This window comes from Fopius arisanus, unplaced genomic scaffold (assembly GCF_000806365.1).
Source record: "Fopius arisanus strain USDA-PBARC FA_bdor unplaced genomic scaffold, ASM80636v1 scaffold00061, whole genome shotgun sequence".
NCBI lineage: Eukaryota > Metazoa > Arthropoda > Insecta > Hymenoptera > Braconidae > Fopius > Fopius arisanus.
Window position 1 is genome coordinate 516,171 of NW_011887800.1, and position 10,121 is coordinate 526,291.

Here is a 10,121-nt window from a genome sequence, read left to right on the forward strand (position 1 = left end):
GGGTGGAACATTTTTTCACAGTATTTCATTTTATCTCGGTCTTCCCTATACATCGGTATGATACATATATTTATGTGAGACATTTAACAAATTATTGCCGGTATTTTCTAATTTTCCAAGTTGTTAATAAATTTTTGAGAAGCTGTTGATAAAATTGACGTAAAAAAATATACCGTTTTCAAGTTTTATCATTATTTTAATGTCTCACGAGATCCTATCACTGCGGAAGAACTTCCTTCCTTTCTCAACTCTAGCAAAAATTCCCAAAACATGAAAAATTTATCAAAATAGATGCACGACTGTGAAAACTAGTGAGTCATTGACTAATGATAAAACCTGAGGACAGTGTATATTTTTTCCAATCGCATGAATAGTTTCCCAGAAAAAGGGAAAAAAATAGAAAAATGAGGAGATATCGGCAGAAAGTCCTTAAGTGAATAAATTTGGTGTTGGACCGGTTGGATGGGTCTGTTATGTAATGGTAAGAAATGGTAAGAAATGGTAAGAAATGGTAAAAAATAGTGGGGAAGAAAGGCACGCGCGCCACGCGAACGAACTCCTCCGAATTCATGCTCCGAATTTGGCCGAAGAAGAAAAAGCACCAATATTCCCTCCCCAAACCGATAGTGATCATTTTTTCTCTCTCGTCTCACTGGTATATGTACCAGTATATAGCAGGGTCCTCAGGATTTTAAGAAGACCACCGTATGCTTCACCGTCCGTCCTCCCTCCGATCTATATCGAGTGCAGCTGCTGTTCCTTTCCTCTCTCTTGGGCCCAATGACGTCCCAACGACACTCAGCAAGGAAAAATCATCCTAAACACTTCATTCAATTCACTTTGACACGTCTTCAATTTCCTTTATTCCTTCACTTCTCAATCGTTACAATAAAACTCGATTGAAACTGACACTATGTACAGCTCATACTAATTTGAATAACCGCAGACACTTTCAGACAACTCAAACTGGCAATGATTTATCCAACATATGACGCCAAGCCATACCAACTACCTGCGGGATTTTTAGGCCCAAGTGGTCGAGGGACGTGTCCATCTGTTCATTCGAAAATGCGGGAAAACGAGAACCGTGGAAATCCAAATCTGCCTTTTCAAAGATTTTTTTCTCCTGATAGCTCCACATTTTTTTTTAACTCATGCAGCAGGCTCCCCTGATTTTTCCCCCTCACACAGATTTTTTTTATCCACCCTCGCAACGATTTTTTTCTCTTCCGAACTATTAATTTCCAGGTTGTTTTTTTTCTTTGAGTTTTCTTTTTCATTTCTTCGTTTGGTATGTTGAACTAAAATTAACGCAAATTGTATGCCAACATCCGAGGTATTCTCGTTGAGTTGGCGGAGGAATCGGGAAGTTGAGGTGTTATGCTGCTATGAAGTGCAAATTTATTTATTTGTCACGGAAACTGGGTTGCAGCGTGAAAATAATATCTTTCGTGTCAACAATATTATTATGAGGGCCATTTATTCAGTCTCATTTTCATAGCTTCCGTTAGCACGTCACAACTTATCCTTCCGATGCATTTGTTTGGTTTATCAAGCCGAAAGCAATTCAATTGACAAATTTAAAAAGTCATACAATTTGTACAAAACAATTCTTTTCTGTATCCAGGAATATTTCGAAAAAGAAGCACTATGTAATATGAAACTATTTTATTACTGCGACAATAAATTTTTTTAAGAAAAAAATTGTTTTCTTGGAGATTTTTGTTATTATTGACGTCTCTAAGGGAAAAGTTCCCGTACGGTTAACAGTGCCTGATATAAAAAAAGCAATACAATCAAAATATTCAATAAAATGGGAGTTTTTTTTTTGAAAATTTTATTAAAAAATCCGATGATTTGTGGCACGCCAAAACAACATTTTTCATCCAATCGAAATGCCAAAAAAAAATTGAAACATATCGTTTTTTGAAAAACGCCTTTGAAGTTAAAATGATAGGTTCAATAATTATTTAACGGTTAAAAAGTTTTAGCGGTACCCGTTTGAAAGAGTAGTAATGTTATTTTAAAAGTTATCTACTACCCAATTATATAAACAAAAATGATTATTTTCAAAGGCTCACCTATAGGTGTGCCTCTTAAAGTTTCAAGAGTTTTCAAGAGTTCGATTGAATTCCGATTTATTTCCAGAAGAGACATCGTCTTGAGCACGTTCGCGACAAAACACGAGAGGTGTCTCGCCGAAAACGAAAGAAAAGACCGAGTTTTAGAATATTGTTACAGGTGGGTACATGATGCAAGGAAGAAAAGCTGGCATTATTCGAGAAATGCCAAGTCGAATGTCTTGAAAGAGAAGGAAAAGCATGTACGTGCATCATCGAATGTTCCACTCCCATTAACACGATAAATTCGGCTCACGTACAGAGGGTATTCACTTGTGTATGGAAACGCCCGGTGGCCACGAATCACTCAGGAGGAAACACATAACGTGCTATTGTCATGATAACGAATCACAAAGCTACTGTCTATTCCAACCATTATCCCTCCCTAAATTTCAATACAATATTTAAAAAAAAAAACCACCGGCGAAGTTTTCCCTTTTTCACTTTCATGCTCACCGCTTTTCCCTTTTCATCAGCTCTCAGAGGATGAGGAAAATTTTAAGACACATTCTCGTTGCAGCAGGTGGTCACTATAAATTTTCTCACTCTACGCATCGCCGGAGAATATTTTAAACCGAATAGATTCATTTGAAAACAATTTTCGAAACTCAATTTACGAATATGTTTTGAAATGTATTTGCGTCAAGGAATGCGAGCATATGAATTTCATCTAGGTGAGTTACTGTTATTTTAATGGTGTTTTATCGTTTTATCTAGCATATGCATAAGAATTCAATTTCGAAACACGTTGAAAGGATTTACAGTGGCAAATTTGCTACGATTATTGTACATCACATTTATTTTTTAAATTACCCTAGGCGATAGTAATCGTTAAATTTAGTGGCAATTGAGCAATTCTTACCAGAAAATCCGAGTAAAATTACTCATTACTTATTCTTCGAGTTGATTCAATGATTCGATCTCCATCAATCCGTATTCCTGATCTAAATACGAGTAAACAAGTAGTTTTTGTGATATTGCTATTTCAGATTTTTCACTTAACTCCATTTGATGGATTCTTTTTTTAGAAATAAGTCGAGTGACTCATTTTGAATAAGTCCTTTTTTCCAGTGTTGTCTGAAAAATTTTCCAAGACCACAACGATCATGACAGGTGGTTATAATATAAGTCTTTCACATTCATGAAAAATATATCCATCAATAAAATTCTAAAAGGAAGTTAGGAAGTGGAGGGGCTAGTATTTTTGGCATGTCTGCCACTTGTATGAGGCAAATCTGTATAGCGATGTTCAGTTAAAAAAAAAACTTTTTTCTTAACGCTATTTCATTTGTATACTCATATCCGGAAGAAGCGGGAGGAGATGTAGGAGAGAATCGGGCGAAGGGAACACGTGTGCAAGCCACCACTACTAGGGAGGAAGCCAAGTTGGAGAGAAACAGAAAAGGAAGAAGGTGGTAGTGGTCGTGTTTCGTAGTTCTCAATATAGCGGAAGCGAAGGTGGTCGCAATCTCCTTGTACGGGCCACTTCCGCCTGTCTTCTCCAAGGCCTTTTTCTTTACATCATCTCAAACGATGGGAGTAAGAAAAAAATCTTGAAATATACCAACAACAACATCTGTGGAGAAATTTCGTTTCATTTTTTTAATATTAAAAGGAACAATATTCATTACCCAATTTTTGTTGACAAGTTTCGATAGATCAAATGGTTCGATCGGTTCCATTCTTATCTAATGATGGGATGAGTACTTTATTTTTTATTTTTATTTGGCTGTCAATGTGACAATTCTCTTCTTAACTGCATGGACGGATTTCTGATGAATTTTTCCTAATTTTCTGCCTAAGCGGAACTTTTCAAATAGAAAATTCAGGGAGTGATGAAGGTTTAAGTTGTAAATTCAAAAAACAATGTTTTGAGAGAATTGGAGAGAAAGTTGGCAATGAATTTATTGGAATTCTACCTAAAAGCTTCTGAGATAATAAATTAAATAGATCCTGTGTCACATAACGATAGATAAAATCAGTGATTGTTTTTTTATATTCAGAATAAGATTTTTTTCAATAACAAACGTGGATATTCTCAATAACCCCTTTTCTGAAATTTTTCTGAAATTTTTCTAAAACTGAATTTTAAGAGTTTCTAAAAGAAGCATTAAATGATTCCATAAGTAAAGATCATCGTGAGGAAATATCTAATCAGGATAAATACATCAACATCATACATTATTTTAATAAGCTCTTCATCTTTTTTTGAATCCTCCTCTTTTTGTTTACGGATTTATAACAATATAAAAATTACATACAGGGAGATAAGGGTAAAATGGTGCTGCTAGGGTCATCCAAGGGAATGACCCATTCCGAGATATATAAAAATTGAGCTTTTTTTGAACGCCATTTGTGGTTTTCAAACGGATTTTTGGAAAGATGTACATTAGCTACCTCAACTGGATTAGATTTTTGTTGCGTAATGGAGGTAGGCGGAGTTTAATGAGTTGAAGAGGATGACAATAAGGTCGGAAATGAAGACGACCCGGTAGCTTAATTGGATGGAACAACAGACCGGTAATCTGAAGATTGTGGGGTAAAATACCACCTGGGCAACTTCCAATTTTTTCCTTGGAAATTCATTCCTTGATTTCCTTGGAAATTTATTCTTTGAGATTGAGACAGTCGAACTCCTAATAAATAAAAACCGATTTTTTTGAAAAGTATTTGAGCATCCTTTCCGCCAAAAACGTGTTATCATTTCTCTGGCGGATTCGCGATGGAATTGACGAGAAAAAATCCAGGGTTTTTCCGTTTTGTTATTATTTAATGACTCACAAAATTTCAAAGTGGTGCAAACATTTTCCTGCGTTTTTTATAAATTTAAATTTGATGCGGGTATCAGAATAATAAATCAATGTTGATAAGAACTGTATACTTGAGAGGCAAGTGTTTACATCCGTAATCAGGAGTAGACTAATGTATTTGTCGGGGAACGTGCGAGTTTAAATACCTTTCTTTATCGAACGTTCGAGAATTGCCCTGAAATTTCGCGAGGCACAAGGATAGAATATTCGAGACGTTGCAAAATAAATTTAAGTAATTAATCTATTGTTTCTGCGTCACTTTTTCACATCAATCCATCGATAATTTTCCAGGAAAATACAAAAACATCGTGGAAATCGCTGAAATCCCTTCACTATGCACCCATTATCTGCATTCATCTTCTGACCCCAAAAAAATTAAATAGTAAAAATTTATAAATATTAATATTTACTATGGGCCATGGTATGTTTCCAATGGATATTACTATGATGTCACTTTACCGTTGTAATAATTACCACAGACCAGAGTGATTATTGCCATCTCATTACTATATCCGATATTGTCAAATACATAAATCAATATATACAATTCAATTGTGTGTGCGCAGTCATTTGGAAATTGGAAGAAATACAAAGTATAAACAAAATAATAAAGAAGGAAAATGGACTCCTGCTTTGAAGTGGACCATTCTGCACGCGCGTTCCGTTTCATTAGTAAGTTTATTGAAATGGAGTAACAAAACTGATGGAAAGTAATGAATCTTAAAGTCAATGAAGATCACTTGGAAGATGAATGTTTTTTTTTATGATTTCGATGGAAACCAAGCTGTGCATCACAAAGAGCATCAGAAGGTACAACTGTCGTATGAGTATGTTTGTTTGCCCCCTAGGGAAAACTTGATTTATATATATTTATTTTTCCTCTAACAAAGAGTAATGTGTCTTCAGGTATGATTATTTCGTCACAGTTGCACCATTCTCCGAGGATGTGATCGTAGAAGAATGGCCCTGAAGTGAAGCTGAAGACAGAAAACTAAGGGGAGTCACCAAAAAGTAAATCCCTGGAGCAGGCAGGAAATTCAAACACATGGACATTGAATACATAGAGATGAATAGGTGGAAGTTCCACGGGGTAGGTACGACCATGGTAAATATCTACAGACGACATCCTGTCCCTTGCCAACCCAAAATTCTGGAGGACAGCCCTGGGTAGAAGTTCTTCATTACTGCAGGATCTCTCCTTATTAATTGTTTGGGCTACTGTCTGAACGGTAGTTTTTTAAATATGAATGAGATAATTATACGATAAATATTTATAATTGGTCAATATATATAATGGTTTTGATATACAAAGAAAAATTAAGGACGTGAAGAAATAGAGATTGAGAAATAAATTCGAACAGTTGTCGATATTGTAGGAAAATTGTATGAACATTATCAGGGAAGGAGTGATAATGGAATTTGTAAAGGTTTTACGCAAATGTGAGAATTATCCGTTTCAAATTGTTCATTGGTTTTTGCCGGTTTTTTATTCATTGAAAATAATCAGTTAGTGAAGTATTGGTATCAATTCCATTTGAAGTCAAGTTGCGTTTTTAATGTGATTAGAAAGGTAAATGGGGTGGTCTTTACAAAAGTTATAAAGAATTGAAGAAGAAACTGGAAATATATTGGACTGTTCTAAGAATGGGTTTCGAAATTTAAAGAAATGTAAAGAAATTTGAGAAATCATCTTTTTTTTATTAAAAATAAACTGATATGATAATTGTAATATGATCAACCCCGGCAAAGGGTTTTACTGTACTGAATTCACAAGACATATCCCTATAACAGTGATTATATAATTTAATAAATTCTAATAAAGATAGCTCTCAACTTAATCTGCTCTTTTTTTTATCGGTATTTTATCTTCAAATGTTCTAATTTAAGGTTTTGTGGAAAACTTCAACAAAACATGTTTTTTTCTAAGACAAGAAAGACAAAAAATTAGAAAAATTCAGAACTTCCGGCGTTAAAAAAAGACGCTATCCATCTTCAAAAGAACTTCCTAGTGTTTTCTGAGCAGTTAAAAATCGTGGCTGTCGAAAATATTCTATCATGACAAAAATGGAAAGTAAACAAATTTGGAGGTAATATTAGTTATTACTAGAGTAAAAATTTCTCAATAATGGTGCCATGAAAACCTGAAAACCATCAGTCATTGTCGTCGACCTAAACATACTATAATATTTGCAAATAAAATTTATACATTCTTTATCCTTTTTTTTAAAAATTACGTATGCAAATTGATCGCCGAATGCTCAGAAGCGCTTGAAATAAAAAACCATAAATAAATATTAGTTACCGGTTATACTTGAAGAAGAACCTTATCAAATACATGATTCCCTCCCCTTCTGGTATTTATGTAATTAAGGTGATTTAGGTGATATGAGAAAAAATGAGTGGCAACTGCGCGCTTGATTGAATGAAGATGATCCATATGATGGATGATGTGGACAAAACTCGTTATGAAGACGGTGGACGGTGATGGCAATGTATTGTAAGTGGTACAGGTCGATGTGCAATGGAGAAACATTGGATATATATCGTACGAACGAGAAGAAGAAACAGCAGCCGTCTCTTTTCGGAGAGGCCCAGAGCGTTTTCGTTCGCTCTCAGCTGCCGTACCTTCCCACGCTGCTAACACACTGCCGGTTCCTTGGGCCCTATATCGCTGCACCGGCCCACCTTACTACCTGACTCCTATATATATACACATACAGCCATCCAAAAAGCAAAAGGGGCTATATCCTAAAATTCTCTTCCCCTGCAAAACGAGCTATCTCCGTTTCCTTCTACACCGGAAAAATATTATTTCATTTTTTGCTATTCTTTTTAAGTAATTTTTTGTATGGAGCATAACTGGGCAGGACTATACTTGTCATTCATTCATTTTTGCAATAGAACACACCCTAAAAAAGAAGGGGGGGAGGGCAATTTTGGCTGTTAGTTTTCAGTTTTTTATGTAGAAAATATGATTAAGCAAGGATTTATTATTTAATTAAAAAGGATTAACTGGGGAGTAATAATAATAAAAATATTTTTATTTTCTGTGGTGTTCTATTAATTTATTAACTTTACTAGCTTTGTTATCACAACCTAGGAGTAATATTAGAATCATTAATATTCGAATCAACCTAGATAAATTTCATAGAGACAATATTTTCATTTGTTCTGTTGTAATTTCTTTTTTATTTTAATTTTATGGTTTTGTATTTAATAGATGGAATAGTCGCGACTGGAGTATAGAGGACGTGATATTCAATTTAGATAATAAATTTAATGATAATTTATTCTAGTCGAGACTGCAATAAGTTTTTTCAAGGTTTCTTCGATGAGGTAGAGCAAAAAATTTGCGGAGATATCACCTTTTGGTTTTGGAAACGTGATATAAGCTGCTCGTTCCTCTGCCCACTGCTGTCTGAAAAAGGGATTTTTTGTTTTAATTATGGAAATGAAAACGAAACGAACCGACAACTGAGAGGACCTTCGTGCGCTCTTCTTTCTAGGCACATGCCATTTTACATTCAGCCATATATAAGCAGGTGTGTCCATCTGCATTTTTGTAAATCGTAATGGTTCGCCTCACTCTCCACCACATTTCCTTGAGTGAGGACCATGGTAAAAATAAAAAATCTTTGATTCATCGACGAGAGAGAAAAATTCTGATTTCCAAACGAATATCGTTTACTTCCAAGAGTGTAAGAAGTAATTGGCGATATCTTTTCATTTTTCGTGTTTAAAAAAAATGTTCCTTGGATTTCTGATTATTCAATGACTTCTAAATTTTTGCAAAATTTTATGGGCAACGTAGAAAAATTTATCCAGTGATGAACTTCGTGAGTAATAATAAAACATAATAAACAGTCTATTTTTCTCATCAATTTTCCCAAATTATTCATCGCAGTGAACCGGAAATATAAATATGAGATGAAAATCCATCGTACCCTATGATATTCTTAATCTCCATCTTAATTCCACTAAAATACATGACTTCTCCAAAATCTAAAAAATTACCTTTTCAAAATCACCGGATTTGGCATCCCTGAATGATGTGATTTTGAAGGTAGAAGGTATAAATAAAGTGAGTAGTAGAGATAATAAAGGGAGAAAGGAAAGGGAGAATTTGAAAACATTGTAGCTATGGCTAAGTATTGTTTTATTGTATTCGTAGATATTGACATGAATGGACACAAAACATGGTCTCGATTCACCGACGGAACTCACGCCAGATTGTGGAGAAGAGGAATAAGGTAAGAAGGAAGAAGAGGAAGACGAAATTTTGAGAAAAGGAAAAGGGTTGCGTGGCCGCAGGGTGGAGGATCACAGCTGCTGTTCGGCGCGAGGCCCACACCACCTTCCCAATATATACACTTTTACCTTATGTTCTCCCACGCTCATGTACCCATCGCTCTTTCTTCCTTGTGTGTCTTGACCTCTGGCATATCTCCCAAAGAATTACCGTGGGATATAATATATCCACTATTCACTGCTCCTTTCATCCATATCCTTCCTCAAAATATTAAAAAACAAATTTAAAAATCGTCGCTAATGACTGATCATCCCGAAGATGCTCGTGATTTTTTAAGGGAATTTTTTTCATTTTTGATGAAGTGATGTATTTTAGTGGAATTAAAATGGTGATATTATCGAGTATGATCTATTTTCATGTAATATCTATCTTTGCGGTTCACGGGGATTGGTAATTATTCCAGAAAACACAATGAACTCAGAAACAGAACTAACGAGTTACAAATTAATATCAAAGTACCATGAAGAATTCTGCATGCAGACAGACATGCACATATAGCTTATATATACATTTTATATTGTCTTACAGAAATTAGTTAGTGGAATAAATGTATATTTTAATAATTATGTCTGAATTATTATGTGTGAAATAATGGATTTTTGGCCAGAATGGATGGGCGTTTAATTAATATGTATCTTGCATATAGACTTTTATTCCAGTTATCACTTATTTAAATTGTTTTTTCATTGCTCGCACTTTTGTTATTGAAGCTACTTGGAAAATGGACTCGGGCATTTATACGTACATATGCCAGGGGAAATTGATCGGCGAAAAATTTTATTTCGTTGTACTTAGTAAATTTAAATATGGGATTTTGGAAATATTTACGGGTGGTTCCGGGGGAACTTGATCATTTAAAAATCCTTACTATCGACTTTTTCA

General features: G+C 34.7%; 1 long non-coding RNA gene across 2 annotated transcripts; it reads left to right on the forward strand.

Annotated features, from left to right (window-relative positions):
- Positions 1–5,094: 5,094 nt before the first annotated feature.
- Positions 5,095–6,570, forward strand: LOC105268801 (uncharacterized). 2 transcript variants are annotated; one of them, XR_892379.1, is made up of 4 exons: positions 5,095–5,162; positions 5,497–5,602; positions 5,715–5,740; positions 5,837–6,570. It is a non-coding gene; the product is annotated as an uncharacterized lncRNA (long non-coding RNA). The 2 variants fall into 2 exon arrangements; XR_892380.1 differs by lacking the exon at positions 5,095–5,162 and having other exon boundaries at positions 5,571–5,602; positions 5,715–5,757.
- The last annotated feature ends 3,551 nt before the right edge of the window (positions 6,571–10,121 follow it).